The sequence below is a fragment of the Seriola lalandi genome, unplaced genomic scaffold (genome assembly GCF_002814215.2).
Source record: "Seriola lalandi dorsalis isolate HSWRI2012SDOR001 ecotype SW California unplaced genomic scaffold, Sedor1 jcf7180002054879, whole genome shotgun sequence".
In the NCBI taxonomy this organism is placed as follows: Eukaryota; Metazoa; Chordata; class Actinopteri; order Carangiformes; family Carangidae; genus Seriola; species Seriola lalandi.
Genome location: NW_019525432.1, coordinates 737,072 through 752,399, shown reverse-complemented (window position 1 = coordinate 752,399; position 15,328 = coordinate 737,072).

The window sequence follows — 15,328 nt, the reverse complement described above, 5'->3', positions numbered from 1 at the left end:
ATCACTTTGTCAGGATATGCAAACATGCGTTATGATGGATTACAGAGCAGACAATCAAACTACTTTGCCCCAGGTTTCCAATGTGTGTCATTAACAGCTGCTTATAGAACAGATATGATGTAAAACACCCCCTGGCAGTTATACTGGAGATCTGTGGCCAACAGTGGCAGTGAACAGCTGGTTGCATTTTTTTATTTACAAATATATGGACTGTGTCTGAAATGATTTACTCATTCACTGTAATCTACACAGGGAATTATGCAGAAGACTGGTGCGTCAGATGACAAAATCAAAACAACTCTCAGGACATTCCTCCCATCTGGCCGAACTGTTTTTCCCATTTGCGCAATTTTTGATGGTAAATGAAATTTGGTAAGTGACCATTAGCTGTTGCCTTCACAACACTAGCTAATGACATTATCATAGACATTCAGACAACACTACAAAGGACATTTCAGTGCTCTTTGAATAGGGAATATTCAACACTTGCACATTGACGTCTCTCGATTAGCATTACATGACGCTAGCAGCCATGACCACAAAGAAGGATCGGGGCAAAGGCAATAGAAAGTCTTTATTTCTGGAATCCAATATGAGTGGAAAATGTCAGAAAATATTTGTCCATGGTCATTTTCAGCAGCTATTAGCAGAGAGCAGGCCTGCCCGACCTTTTCACCCCTTTGAGCTGAAAGAGAACATAAATCACAGAGGCCGGAAAAAATTGGGTCATGGAAATACTCGGATATTCAGGATTTTGACTGAACTTACTCTTAATAAAAAACATATAAACATAGTACTAATGTCCCCTACTAGTTTAATGGAAGTGGAAAAGTCAGTCTGCAAAAGCTGTGCTGTTTCAGAAGTATAAAATTCTGTGCCAGACACCAAGTGCTTCACATTAAAATGGTCAGATTTAAAGGTTTTTGAATGTCAGCAACAAAGAACCGGATACCTGCAGCAAATAAAATAGTGCAAATACCGGCATTGGTATCTGCCTTCAAAAACCCATGTAAGATGAGGGAAAGCTGTCTGTCTGTCTGTTTGGTAGGAAAAATGTAAGGGAGGTCATAGGCACAGACACCAGGGAGAAGACAAAGATAGAGGGGGGAGATGAATGAGGGTGAGAGATCAAGATAGAGAGCAAGCAGGAAGGAGAGAGCGCTGCAGAGAGATGTGGGCGCTTTGCCGTGGTTCAGCGAATATCGATCTGGTGTCAGGTGCTAGAAGATGGATCATGAACCCTCTTTTCTTCTCCTCCACCTTCCCCCATGTCTAGTCCTTCTCCTCCCTCCTTCTTCTTCATTCACCCATTAATTTCAGTGCTCTTTATCCAGCCCTGGCTGTCAGTGGAGCTCACGGAGGTAAAGATTTTCATTCTCTGCTTCCTTTTGTCTCTTCCTTCCTCTCCTAAAGTCCCACAACATATCTCCATCTCTGTCCGTTTAGATCACGCCACAGCTACCCAGCTCTCCCCTCTCTCCAGGGGTTCCTGTCCCAGAGTCATCTCTGTCTTCTTTTGTCACGTCCCTTCATACACACACACACACACACACACACACACACACACACACTGCCTGTCTGATGTCCACATAACACAATACAGTCAAGAAACATCAGCCCCTTTGTTGATCCATATCTAGTTTTGCGCGAGGAAAAATAAAACAAACAAAAAAACAGAAGAAATCAATATATCAATTTTGGTTGCCATGGTAACCTTAAGCATCATCTTGAGTCAGAAAGTACAGTTTTTTCTCTTTCTTGTTCTCAGCACTGCCTCTATGTGGACAAAGTCCCATCTAACCTCTTTGAGTTTCTCTCCCTCTCTGATTCATTATTTATGTCTCTCTTCCCCGCCTCATGTACATCGTGCTCAGAAAAGGAATAATGACTCAACTATGTCAACTCATCTTTGCCTTGTCCCTCTTTCCCCTGTCTCATTTCCTCGGACACATGAAGCAGCATATGACCTCAGCCGTGCAGACAGGGTTTGCCCCAATTATGGACTGGCTGCCGGACTGGGAATCTCCTCAGAGGATGCTGACTGGCTGCAGCCCTGCCGATCCTAGCAACCCCCCCCCCCCCCCCCCCCCCCAAGACCACGACTGATACAGATGGACCTGCAATAACAGGGAGGGTGAGATGTGCGCATTTAAGTCAGATGACAAATGTTTGCATGACGAAACAGACAAAAATGTAGATGGACACTAAGAGTGAGTGAGTTTGTGCTTACTGTAGCAACCTTTTGAGGTTTCTCTTTAATTTACATAATCAATAACAGACCAATCAGCAAGTGTCAGACATTATCAAATGCACACATAATTGCCCATTAACTAAGCCTCCCTTAGTTACTGTTGCTATGGCTGTCAATCTTTCCACTCTCTCATGGCACATATTCAGTTTACAGTGCAGATTTAAAACTCTACATTCTCATTCGCCTAACTGTCACATTTTCTCAGATAGCATAGTTAAAGGAGCTACTTGTAAGTTTTGCTACTGCTACATAGCCAACATTGTTATTAACAGCTGTTTACTTACCAGTCTGTTGTGAGTTCAGCATCAAACTTCATTCTTTTACTCACCAATAGTTGTCTCCAGAGGTGGAAAGTAACGCCAGTGTGAACCTTTGTCTCTATCACATCATCTGACTTTTCTTCTACTGAAGTTAGCACGCTAACCAGCTATAGCCCTGGCCTGCATCGTAACTTTTCAATGGCAACTCACTGCTGGCACTGCTCAGGAAGCATATTATAACCTTATATATCATAAAGGCTGAAACTCTTGTCAAGCGGCAATCACAACTACTTCTTCCCAGCAAGAAACCACATTCGGCGGGAGAGAAAACTTTCAAATAGTTTCAAGCTAAAGTTAGCTCACTAAGTTGAAAAGCCATGGCTAACGTAACATATACAGTATCTCTGATAACAAGTTTGGCTAGTGTTGCTGAGGTGTAAATTTCCTCAAATCCAATAAAGAACAAGACAGAGCTGCTGACATTAGCCCACACTCTGAGATAGTTGATATAGTTTTTCCTCATGTAGCTTGTAGCCCTGCAAAATTTAATTGGCCAATGATGCGTTTCTTTGCCTTGAAAGTAACGATGAGTTACTACACTTTTCCTCTTGTGTTTATAGTTATTAATTTAAAAAAAGACCACCCTTGACACGCTTAGAATACAGAGTGTCCCTCTTAAAATAGCCTCACTCACACCATTTCAGCATGTGGAGATTCAAAAATGAACAGGCCTGCCAAGTCTATAGTGGCTAAGCTATGATTGGATAATATCACACCCACACAACACATAATCCAGCTACTATGATACATAGATACATGCATACCTCTAACCTTCAAGACATCTGCAAAGTCAGAGAGAGAAAGAAAGAAACAAAGAGGGGTTGAGTTGGAGATGAGGCAACACAAACATGTATGTAATCAGGTAATCAGTGAAGTCAGAGCGCAGGCCCTGAGCAAATGTTGTGTCCTGCAGCGGGCTGAGAGCAAGGAGAAGGCCAGCTCAGCTCCAGATGACATGGGGTGATGAATGGTGAAAACTAAAAAAGGAAAGGGAAAATGTGATTTTCTGCAGTTCTGCCTTCACAACAGGCTGCTCTGCATGGCTACATGCATAACACGGGAAATAGGAGGAGAGAGCAGAGGTGGAAGAGGAGGAGGAGGAGGAGGGAGGACAAAGAGGAAGAGGTGGGGATGCGTCTTCTGGATGTCAGGACAGGAGGGCAGCATCTGTCTTTGCGTGTGGATACTCTTGTCATTATCCGTTACAAAGGGTTTGGTTGGCATTCAAGTAGTATTTAATCAATTTGTGCATGTTGTTTTCTATTAATAAAAGTGTCCATCATCATCAGATATACAAGCTCCCAGTGTCCACAGGAGGAAAGACAGCTAAAACCATATTCATGGCTTCTCTGCTATTTGCAGATGATGTGGTTTCTGTCGGCTTCATCAGACCGTGACCTTCAGCATGCACTGAGGCGGTTTGCAAACGAGTGTGAAACATCTGGAATGAGAGGCCATGATTCTCTGCCTGGAAAAAGTTTCAGCCCCAAGTGAAGGAGTTGAAGTATCTTGGGGTGTTTTTCCTGAGTGAGGGTAGGATAGAGTGGAAGATTGACAGTCAGATCGGTTGCGCCGTCAGCAGTAAAGCGGGCATTGTGGTGAAGAGGGAGCTGAGCCGGAAGGCAAAGCTTTCGATTTACCAATCCATCTTCAATCCGACCCTCACCTACGGTCATGGACATTGGGTAGTGACCAGAAGAAGAGATCACAGATACGAGCGGCTGAGATGAGTTTCGCCCGCAAGGTGGCTGGGCTCAGCCTGAGAGATAGAGTAAGGACCTCCAACGTTTGGAGGGAGCTTGGGCTAAAGACGCTGCTCCTTCGTGTTGAACGGAGCCAGTTGAGGTGGTTCAGGCATCTGATTAAGACGCCTCCTGGCCCCCTTCCATATGGAGGTTTTCAGGGTACATCCAGCTGAAAGGAGACCCCGGGGTAGACCCAGAACAAGCTGGAGAGAATATATATCTCATCTGGCCGCGGGAGACCTCAGGATCCCCCAGGGGGGAGCTGGAAAACGTTGCTGGTGAGAAGGATGTCCAGGCTGTCTTGCTTAACCTGCTGCCACCACCACCTATCCCTGGATTACTGACAGCAAAATGGATGGATGGATGGATTGACCACTCTTATATATCGAGGGCACAAGATAGTATGACATGAGTGTCAGTTCTCGCATTCACATCCTCAGCACAGTGTCAAGTCGAGTGTTTGCTCGACTCAGCTCATTCATTCAGCTCATTCTTAAACCTGTGTAGTTGAGTGTGTGTTTTTTGGCTGAGTGGAGCTGAGTCTTGGCCTTCTAGGGAGGCTGGTCCTCTTACTGCCTAGTGTAAGACATCGTAGCAGCGCATCCATTTGCTGCGTGATTGTGATGCTGGAAACATATCTGTGTTAAGGCAAACCTGGATATACAATATACTATTTTTGAATATACTGTGAAAAAACTCTATTAGCCTAAAGTTGCTATGCGTTAGCTTTTACAGATGCTCTTTAATATTTATGTATATTTTTATCTCATTTATATATGAAATTAAACAACATACTTGTAGTGACTTTTCATGTAGTTTTCTGTGATGTTATTGAGGTGAAATTTGATCATGTCAAATGTCTGCATAAGATAGAAATTGATTGATTAAAAAAATGCAGAAGACATCAAAAAAGTGACGATTAAACTTCGATTAAATGTCAGTGCTTTGCATTCGTGCATAATAAAGGAATGTCCTGTTTATGCAATTTGCTTAGAACACAGGGGGTTTATTTGTGCCCGTATTAGTGTTTGTGTGCAGGGATTACTATTTGGACAGAAAGGCATAATGTGCTTACACTCTCTGGGTTAACGTGATGAAAATCAACAACTCTAAACCGAACACAGCATGTTGAGATTCTCATTCAGTGTCCACACGTGAAGAGATTTCACTTTTAGGCAAGATGACGCAGGCAGGCAGAGTCATATGTGCTGTGTGAGAACGTGGTGTCACGTCGTTCATATGGTCATGTGTGTCACATGTTATGCAATAGTTCTCCAGCAGCCTTGAAATGACAGATCACATCACACATACCAAATTTATACAAGTTTAGCATTTGCATGATTTCATAATACAGAGCCTGTGCTCATTTTAGTTGCTTTCTTTTCTTCTTATTCATGCGTTTCTATAGAAAATGACTTTTTTATCAGTTGAAAAAGTCCGGTCCCCACAGTGATCCATCTGCTGAAGGCAATTTTGCTAAAGAAAGCCAAATCTGCTATCTGCTTTGTTGCATTTGTCTCTGTTACACCTAATCGTCCTCATCCATCTTCCTGACGTTAAGACAGGAAATTAATTATGAAGCCAACTTCCTGTTTAATGAATCCGCAGACACACAAACACACACATGCATTATAACCGAGGAAGGGGCAAAATCATGACTGAAGTCCACGTGCTCGGCACGTTAATGCACGGTACACTGCATGCACTGCATCCCGATTCAAAACCCATTTAGACGTATTGTGGTGAAGCTCTTACATGCAACAGGAAGGCATGAGGTGAGGATTTGTTCGGACACATGGACTGACACACAGAGACATAAGACAAGGCAAAGCATGCAGACATATGGACACGAAAAGGGAGGGAGAGGAAGACAGAGAGAGAGCGTTACATAACAACACATCAAAGTATGAATAATGTAATAATCTCTGTTTACTGTTTTCTATGAATAATGCACCGAGTGTGTCTTTGTAAGTTTGTATGTGTGCGCTTTGTGAGTGGATGTGTGTACTTGGGCGAGTGGTGTCCCTTTGAGTTGGTGGATATTTGGGCATGTGTTTAAGTGTGTCTGTGTGTGTTTGCATATGAGAGATCAAACAAACCCAGACAGACACGGGTGAAGCAGGGTTCTTAGGATTCGCTTTGAACTGGCAAAGTAAAAGAGAGTGAGAGGGAGGATGAGCAAGAAAAGGAGGGAGAGGTAAGGAAAGAGAGAAAGAAAGAGAGAGGTGAATCAAAGAGCTGGCCTTACCTTTCCATGTTTCATTTTCTCACCCTGTGATCTTTCTCATCACTTGTTCAAACTCCTCCACATCATGAATGATAAAGACTTCCTCATTTCTACGGGATGAATATCATGACAAGTTTTTAAAAAATTGAAATGTAATAAAAAAAACATTTTGTAAGGTTGAAACTAAGTTTTGAAGGCTTGAATAATGTTTTGATGTGCTAAATATATATTTTTTATTTATTATTATTATTTCATTTATTTATATTCTATTGCATTTGTGTGTCCTTCACAACTGTAGCCAGGGCTTAAAGCAAGGAAAATGATTTGTTTTAGCATTTGTAAGTGTCCTTGATTTTAGTTTTAATTCATATGCATTAGTTAGGTTTAGGTGAACCTGGATGAAACTAATGCAGTATAATGGAACAGGCCTGCAGTAAATCCTCCTTCATGAGGATTATCATGTTTGGTATTTACTGGATCTGTTTGAGAAGTGTTTTTTGATGGTCATTGTGATAATGTTTAAGTGTACCGGTGTATATACTGATACATGTCTGTAGGTTGTGGGGACATATTTGGGTTTGAAACCATCAGTGTGAGGTTATTGTGGCCAGTCGTGAGCTTCAAAAGGCTTTTTGAGGGACACCTGCAGTGACTGAGGTGAGTGTCCGGATGAGTCTCTACAACATGAATGAAACTGAAAGTAACGTCCTTTGTGCAGATTGAAACGTGAGGAGTGAAGTAGTGATGGTGTCTGCTCCAGTGCTGTAAAAGCTCAGCACGTTAGCAAAATACAACAAACCCAAACTGCAGTGTCAGGGCTTCGGTCTGTTCAATAAAGCAGCTATTTCTATCTTGGGTCATACCACTGTAAAACTGGAACTGGGTCAAACATTCACTGACTGATACATAAAATTGACACGAAAAGAATCAATCATCCCGTGGACAACGGAGTCACTCATGCTTGTAGAGTCTTTTGACAGTTAAGGTTTCTTTGCCTGTGAAAGTGACTTGTTAGCAGAATCCTGCAACTGAGCGACGTTTAATGCTTTTAATTTGAAATTGAAAGTCCAGAATTTTCATTAATTGCAACAGAGAAACATGGAAACATAAAGATTCATTGTACAATATGATCAAATTTAATTATGAAACAGGAACATTTGAAATGCCTGTCTCTAATAGTAGTCTCATGTAAAAGTCTGCTTTTCTCTTCAGTTGATGTAAATAAAGCCCCCCAACACTATTTACATTAGTGTAGCATTACATTGTAATATAGCTAATGAATCTGGTGTTAACTTTGAATTTCCAAATAAGCTTAAAGCATATACAGTATATTATCTTATCTCTCCATTTTTAACACCTAATTAACACATAATAAAAATAACTGTGATACAGGCTGCTGTAGTAACAGATTATCTCATTTGAAATGATTTATTAGAAACACATGCATTAGTGTTATTTAGTCTGATCTCAACCCTTCACAAGCAAATGCTCACACATACGTACATAGATATGAAAGAGCACACATGCTCCTCCACCCACACATGCGGTAACAGATGTACCAAAACACACGAGAGAGATGAGCGATGCTCGTCCATCTGGACCACAGACTACTGTGTGTCATAATAATCACAGGAGGATGACACGGACACAGAGACACAAAACTACAGTGGAACAGGAGAGGACAACAGGGAAGAGGCTGACGGGAATCAAGGTGAGAGAGCAGAGCTGTGTCTTGGCATAAGCAATCTTCTCACTCAGTCCACAGGGATATTTTATTCTAACTCTCAGCTCATTCCACACAGCAGGTGCACAAATGCATTCTCAGTCTTCCCATCCCCCCCCCCCCTTTGTTTTGTGCGTCCTTGTTCTATAATTTCTTTTTACTGCTGACCCCCCTTGTTTCCGTGTTCTCAGAAGCTTCAGCTGTGCTGAAATCGGAGAAAATAGACATTTCCAGGGCTTTTTCTCCAGTCTCTTTCGCTCCACTGTGCTGAAAAATGGAAAGAAATAGACATCAGAATTACTCTTCGCTGTCATCGTTCAGCTTTTATGCTCACTGAAGGCTGCCGCTGAAGGTCTCGCAGTGTGCAGTGTTTTTATAGAAGTTGTAATGATGAGGAAGTGAGTGCTTTTGCTCCACTACCTGCTCTGTCAAAATGGGGACAAAGGGAGAAACCCACACATACACATAAAGGCAACAGAACCAATATGACCTTTATTTGCCCTGACAATAGAAGTGTGGATTGCAGATGGGGGCATTTTTCACGGTGCATGAGCACACAAACCAAACACACACACACACACACACACACACAGATACACACACACACTGGGTTTGCTCTCAGTAGGAGACCTGGTGGTCAAATATATCCAGCTGAGGGAGTCACCCCACCACCATATGTCACCCGCCCTCCCAGTCCCCATTAGTCACCCAACCTTTCCCTTCCCCACCCGCCAACAGCCTCTAAACCAAACCATCCTCATCCCTCATTCACCAAAACCATCCCTTGCCATTTCTGCTCTGGGCTTCATAACTCTATCTAACACTGGTGCGGTGACATCATCTCTGCGCTACCTGACACCGCGCTGCAGCATGACTCCTTTGTGCACAAGTAACCAGAGAGGCCCACAGTCAACGACACTGAAACCCAAAACGGGAGTCGACCTATGATTCAACTGTCCTTTACTCATTGTTAGTGATCAGTGAACCAGAAATACAGTATGTGACTCAAGCTCTCTGACTTAGAATCAAGCTATTAACTGAGTAATGATATGAAAAAAGATCAATGCCAATAAAGAGAGGATTAAGATTTTAATCTTGCTTATGTTTAAAAGTAATTTGCAAAGCATCACCATATTAGCATCGTCATTATGAGCATTTTAGCATGCTGGTGTTAGCATTTAGATTAAGAGCCTTGCAAAGCTGTTAGCATAGCTGCAGCGTAGTGGCTTAGTCCTGTTGATGATATCATATAATTACAATAAAGTGTAAAATAAGAAAAATACTTATTTCACTGCTACTTGCATATGCCACCAAATTAACTGCATGAGAGGCAGGAATGCCTCCAAATCAAGCAGCAACCTACGATGCTGAAAAATGAAGCCAACACTGAAGTGCAAAAAGCTTCAGTTCTTCGAATGGTCACTTGAGTCTGGCTCAAAAAGTGAGTCATTCCCCCTGAAAACGGCCAAACTTTACAGCAGAAATAAACATGTTTACAACCATAACCTATAGTTAATTTCTTCCTTCATGACAACTGTAAGGGGGGTGAATTTCTATATAACTCACTCATTAGCTCCACACAGGCCCCTCCTCTTTGCCTATTTTTGGATTAGCGTGGAGTTAGGCAGTGTCAGGCACTGCCAAGATGGTGATGGTGGAGCAGCCCACTCTGAGCTTCAAAAGTGCTATTCAGGAACCTATCGGTGACGTCAGGCCACGTCCATCTTTATTTAGTCAATGCTCCATAATGAAGTAAACTACAGTATTTTGACCATCCAAAAATTAGTTTAACGAGTTTAGCAATTAAACTGCATTACTTCCCAAATATTACAGTAGTTGCAATGTTTTCATCGCCCTCAGCAGAATTACTTTAACCGGTCGTCATTGCAACTTATTACATCACTGTTACAGAAACAATGAGAAGGTAGAGAGTTCAGATATTGTCTCATTCATTTGAGAAACATGTTCCTTACAGTTTAAAAAAAAATGAACTGGGTAACGTGTTTCCCTCATAATTTCCCTTTAATTAAGACTGCAACCTCAAAAAGAAAGAAAAATGAAGGGAGATATGAGAATGTTGTTTTTGGCTGATGATCATAAAGGACATTCATATCCTCACTGATCTCGCCGAGGTGCTGCCGCCAACCTGCATGTGGAACAGCGGGCTGATTCAGCGAGGGGTGGTGGAGGGAGCGTTTAGAAGAAGAGGGCAGAGTGGGACTGAAGTGCCATACTTGCTTTCTTCTCCTTTTTTTTATCCCATTTATGACCATAATTCATTGCAATATCACTATGGAAACTGAGAGGCCATAATCAGCGAGCGGCATCCTAAGTGTTGCCTGAACAAAAAGGAAATAATGAAAGTAAAGGCTGGAGACAAAAACACTGCTGACTTGGGTGAGAGATGGGTTGAAATGGAAAAAAATATATATAAGTGATGATTTTGTATTGTTCATAGTGAAAGATTGGTTAAATTAAGTATTGAATTTAAGCGCAATTTAGGATCCTTGAAAATTTGAGAGTTATTATCCTGGAGACAATAGATAAGAGGCAATCAGTCATCCCTAATGAGGGCGTGATTGGGAGCACTTTAATAAAGGCTAAAACAGCTTTGTCAAGCCTTAAATGTCTTTTCATTGGCTGGGGCCGTGTGTCGCTTTGTGTACAGTCTGTACAATGCGCTGTGTATTGTAAGGACCAAACCTGTCAGTAATAGGACACACACACACACACACACACACACACACACAGTTAAACACTGGCTTCACAGCTACGCTCACGCCTTTCAGATGGGAGGAGGCTGGTTTCATCATGTGGTGTGAGGAGGAGGGGTTTTTAAGATAATGAGGTCTAAACTCATGGTGTATAAATGCTTTAGCTTGGCTTTAGGGAAGTCTTCTTATTTACTTATTTTGCATTAATATTTCTGTAGTCATCAGACTCAGATTATTATTATTATAAAAGAGGAAAAACACAGGTTTAGTTTAAAATTTGATCTTCAGATATTCAGCAAGGTTAATCGTCAGTAACTTTTCATCAGTTTTCACCAGATTCCTTGTTTAGAGCAGGATAAAGTTTGACTGAAATGAATGACTTGAATTTGCAGGTGTTATTTTTACCTAATGATCTGATGTCAAAGTCTGGCCATGAGTGCAACATGACTGCAGAGGAGAAGTAATGTATTCCAGTTAGAGACCTTCTTGTCAATCAGTAGCTTTCACTTCCACTTCAATTAATCGAACAATCAATCGAAATATTATCGAAATCTGTAATTATTATGGCCAAGTACAATATCCAAATTGCAGGAGCTGCAATTTTTTGATGAAGGTAAAATGTGGGATCATAAATTAAAAAAAAAGATTATCTCAATTATTGTTCCCAGAGGATTCATCGCTCCTCATTTTTTCTCTCTTTAAACCCAAAGGTATTTTCACATTACAGCAGAACAACAGTGGGGCCTGTGCTTCACAGTGGTGCTGTATTAAATGGATACAATGGTACTGTTGTTTGCAGTATTTCACTATGTTTCATGGACTTTTTGTAACAAAACCCGTAGCTGCATGTGCATGCTGATATCTTGCCAAGCAAGAACATATTCAGAAGCTCAAGTAATTAGTTTTTTGTGCACCCTGTTAATTCAAGCCGTGGTGCAAACCTACTGAAATTAAAGCTGAAACTTGGCACTTAAATGTAGCATCCATTATTTTATTTCAAATTGAATGTACTAAAGCAACAGAGCCTGAAGAACAAAAGATCCAAACACTTACAGTCTGGACTGTGTGTTATTTAGCTTCAATTGAGACAGAATCTTTTTCCAATGTGGGTTTCAAATGTAAATGAAGATGCATGGTTCAGGTAAGTGGTTGAAATTGAGTTATTTGTTAGCAATTAAACTTAATTATACATATAGGAATATAAATGTAGAAAACAATTTAACACAAGAAATGAAGCAGTCTACAAACAACAACCCACAGACCTCTGGGAGAAATACTAACCCAAATATTTGTGTGAAATAAACAGATACAGATGCGGATAGATCATTCTCCTGGAGTGTGCTAATTACTGAATATCAGCTTTATCTTTTTCATTACTTACAAAAGTGGTAATGACCACACCCAAACTGGCAACCCAGGTCCACAGTGGGTAACCATACAACCAAAACTTCACCCTCTCAGATGAGTGGGCATAGTGATGAAATATGGACAGACGCCCCCTCACCTTGGTGAGCAGATCGGTACCACAGCAGGACAGACCCATGTCCAATGACCCCTGGGGAGATGTATGTGCGTGTGTGTGTGTGTGTGTGTGTGTGTGTGTGTGTGTGTGTTCATTCAGCAGCAAGGCAGACTGGCAGCCTTCAGCCCCCTTTAGAGAGAGGAGAGGGAAGAAAGAGACGAGAGAAGAAAGTAGGAGTGGGTGAGGGGCTGAAGCAGTACAGTGAAGAGACACCTAGGAGAGGAAAAGAGAGTCGGATGATGGGAGGAAGATTCTGAAAGATGATGAGGGTGGGGGCAGTGATGAAGCAGAGGCTTAGGTGAAAAAATAAGCAGAGGATGACAGAGTTAAGGCAGGGGGTGAAAGAAAGAGGGAGAAAGATGAAAGGGAGATGAAAGAGAACCTGTCCTGTAGGGAAAAGAGAGGGGGGGGGGTGTAATAGTGTGGGTGGGGGGGAGGGGGGCGTTAGTTATAAGGAGGGCTCTGAAGACGAAGGCGACGACTCCACCTTCCCGTCATCTACCGGTTTTGTCTGGGTTAGAACATCATCACTAAAAAAAAAACTCTTTGTTGAATTATGAATCCAGACACCAGCCAGGCGTCGCACAAACTCGGTTTACCCACCTTTTAGCGCTGAAGTGAATCATTGATGGTTTAAATTATACAAATCACACTGGGGCACAGCAGAAGCAGGGGTCTTTTGAGGAGACACAAACATGAAAAGATGCTTTTTAACAACAGTGTATTTAGTTTTTTTGTTCCTACGAAAAGGTTTTAGCCTTGTAATGACATTAAAGGAGAAGTAAATGTCTACACACACACACACACACACACACACATGAAAACACATAATCGGCCATCTCTGAGGGACAATGACCTTATGGTGATATCACACACCCTTTAGGTCCACGTAGCCTTTGTGTCCAAATGTCAGTCTGGCTTCCTGTGTGTGTTTTGTTCTACCGCTCTGACTTTCTGTGTTTGTCAGTGTTGACTCTGAGATGTATTATCACAGTAATATTATTAACCTGTCGCCACAGCTCCGAACACACTTCCTACCTCGCGTGTGCGTGGCAGCTGCGGCGCTGCTAGCAACAGCTCTTTCTTTCTACATTGAGTTTGTCTTGATTTTTGTTTAACCTCGTTCAGAGCAGAGAGAGAGAGAGAGCGCCGAATCTCTAGATCAGTGGTTCCCTCAAAAATGTTCGTGGCCCACATCTAACCCCATAACAATATGGAGGCCAAATAATGCCCTCTCAAAACTGAGTTTTTAAACATTTTAATGCTTTTAAAGTTCATTTAAAACATTTACCACTGCTGTAGGTCATGCAAACAGTACATGCAAACAACAAATTTCAACCTGGATGAGGTAAATGAAATATTTGGAGGTGAAACCGCATCACAACTGACACACTAAATTGCGCATCAATCAGGCATAAAGCACGTCATTGAAACGTGATCCAGAAAAATGTCATTCCTAAATATAATTCCAATCACGACGTCTTGTTATATGTGCAACTGTGACCATGTGTGTGTGCGCTCACGTTTGCATGCATGATAGTGCATGTGTGACTAATGTTTTTTTGATTGGTAGTGATTAACAAGCAAAGCGAGCACGGCATCTGTGATCATATTGTTCCCGAAGCCAACCACCTCCTACCACACTGGCAGGAGTCCCTCCACTGTAGCTTGTAATGAGGAAGCATTACGGCAATTAAAAGCACACACACACTGATGGTCTGTTCGCAATGCGAGCAGCTTGGTTCATCCATTGCTCTGTTCTGAACAATTATGGACAGTGTGAAAGGCTGTGATTGCATCTGTGTAGAGGTCTGCAGGTGCAAATCTCGGCCCGTGCTCACTGTGTTTGTAGCCGCATTGGTAAAATATTACATGGTGTTAATAATGCCAAATAACTTTGATAAGTTAATACGTAAAGCAAGTACAAAGAGCTAAGTTAACCCACATTACAAAAACATTGAGTTTAAAGGTTCATTGACCTCAGCAGTTGGATAAAACAAATTCTTACTTTAAATCTTTCGGTGTCATCTTGTGGCCTTCACCAATGGATAGAGTTCAACTCCATACTGACTGTAGGATCATGTGTTAACAACTGAAACATATTTAAAACATGTTGTCACTTATCTCTCATGGTACCAAGCCACGCAGACAGTTGTAGTTCTACTTCTTCAGGTGTTTAAGAGATCCACTTTTGAGATTTCTGCCTCAACAAGGTGAGACAATGCAGTACCTTTTTTTTTTCTTTTTGTTGGAAAGTAAGAGACACTTTGACTCCCGGGTAATTAACTTCTCATGTTGGCAGGCCAAACTGTCTCTGTCACAATCAAAAGTTGATGATGGCCGATGACCAGGAAAAGTTCAGAAAACAACAGCTGACAAGTTTGGTGACTGTCCAGACATCAGTGAAGTTTTCCTGTTCTCTCACTCAGCACTGCCAATTGTTTTCCTTATTAACTACTGGCTGCTTATAAAGCTGGAGTTTTATACAAGAGGCACTACAATGAAAAATCCAGGACAGAATGTTCATTGTGTTAGGCTGCATTACTGTATATTATAATATATACATATATACAAAATATAGAACATTTGTTATAGTTTAACTGTATTATCATATTAAAGCAAAGTTTAGGTAAAGTTTCAAAACTATTCTTCATGCTCAGTGGCTCTGTTATGTACAGTACATTACATTACTACTGAGGGGCTGTTTCTAAGTTTTCTCTGCTGCTGTTGTTTCTTGTCAGGAGCAGATGGTGGTGTTTGTCGTTTGACAAGAGCTTCAGCCATCGTTGCGTTTACAAGACAAAAGGTTATAATATACAATCTGAG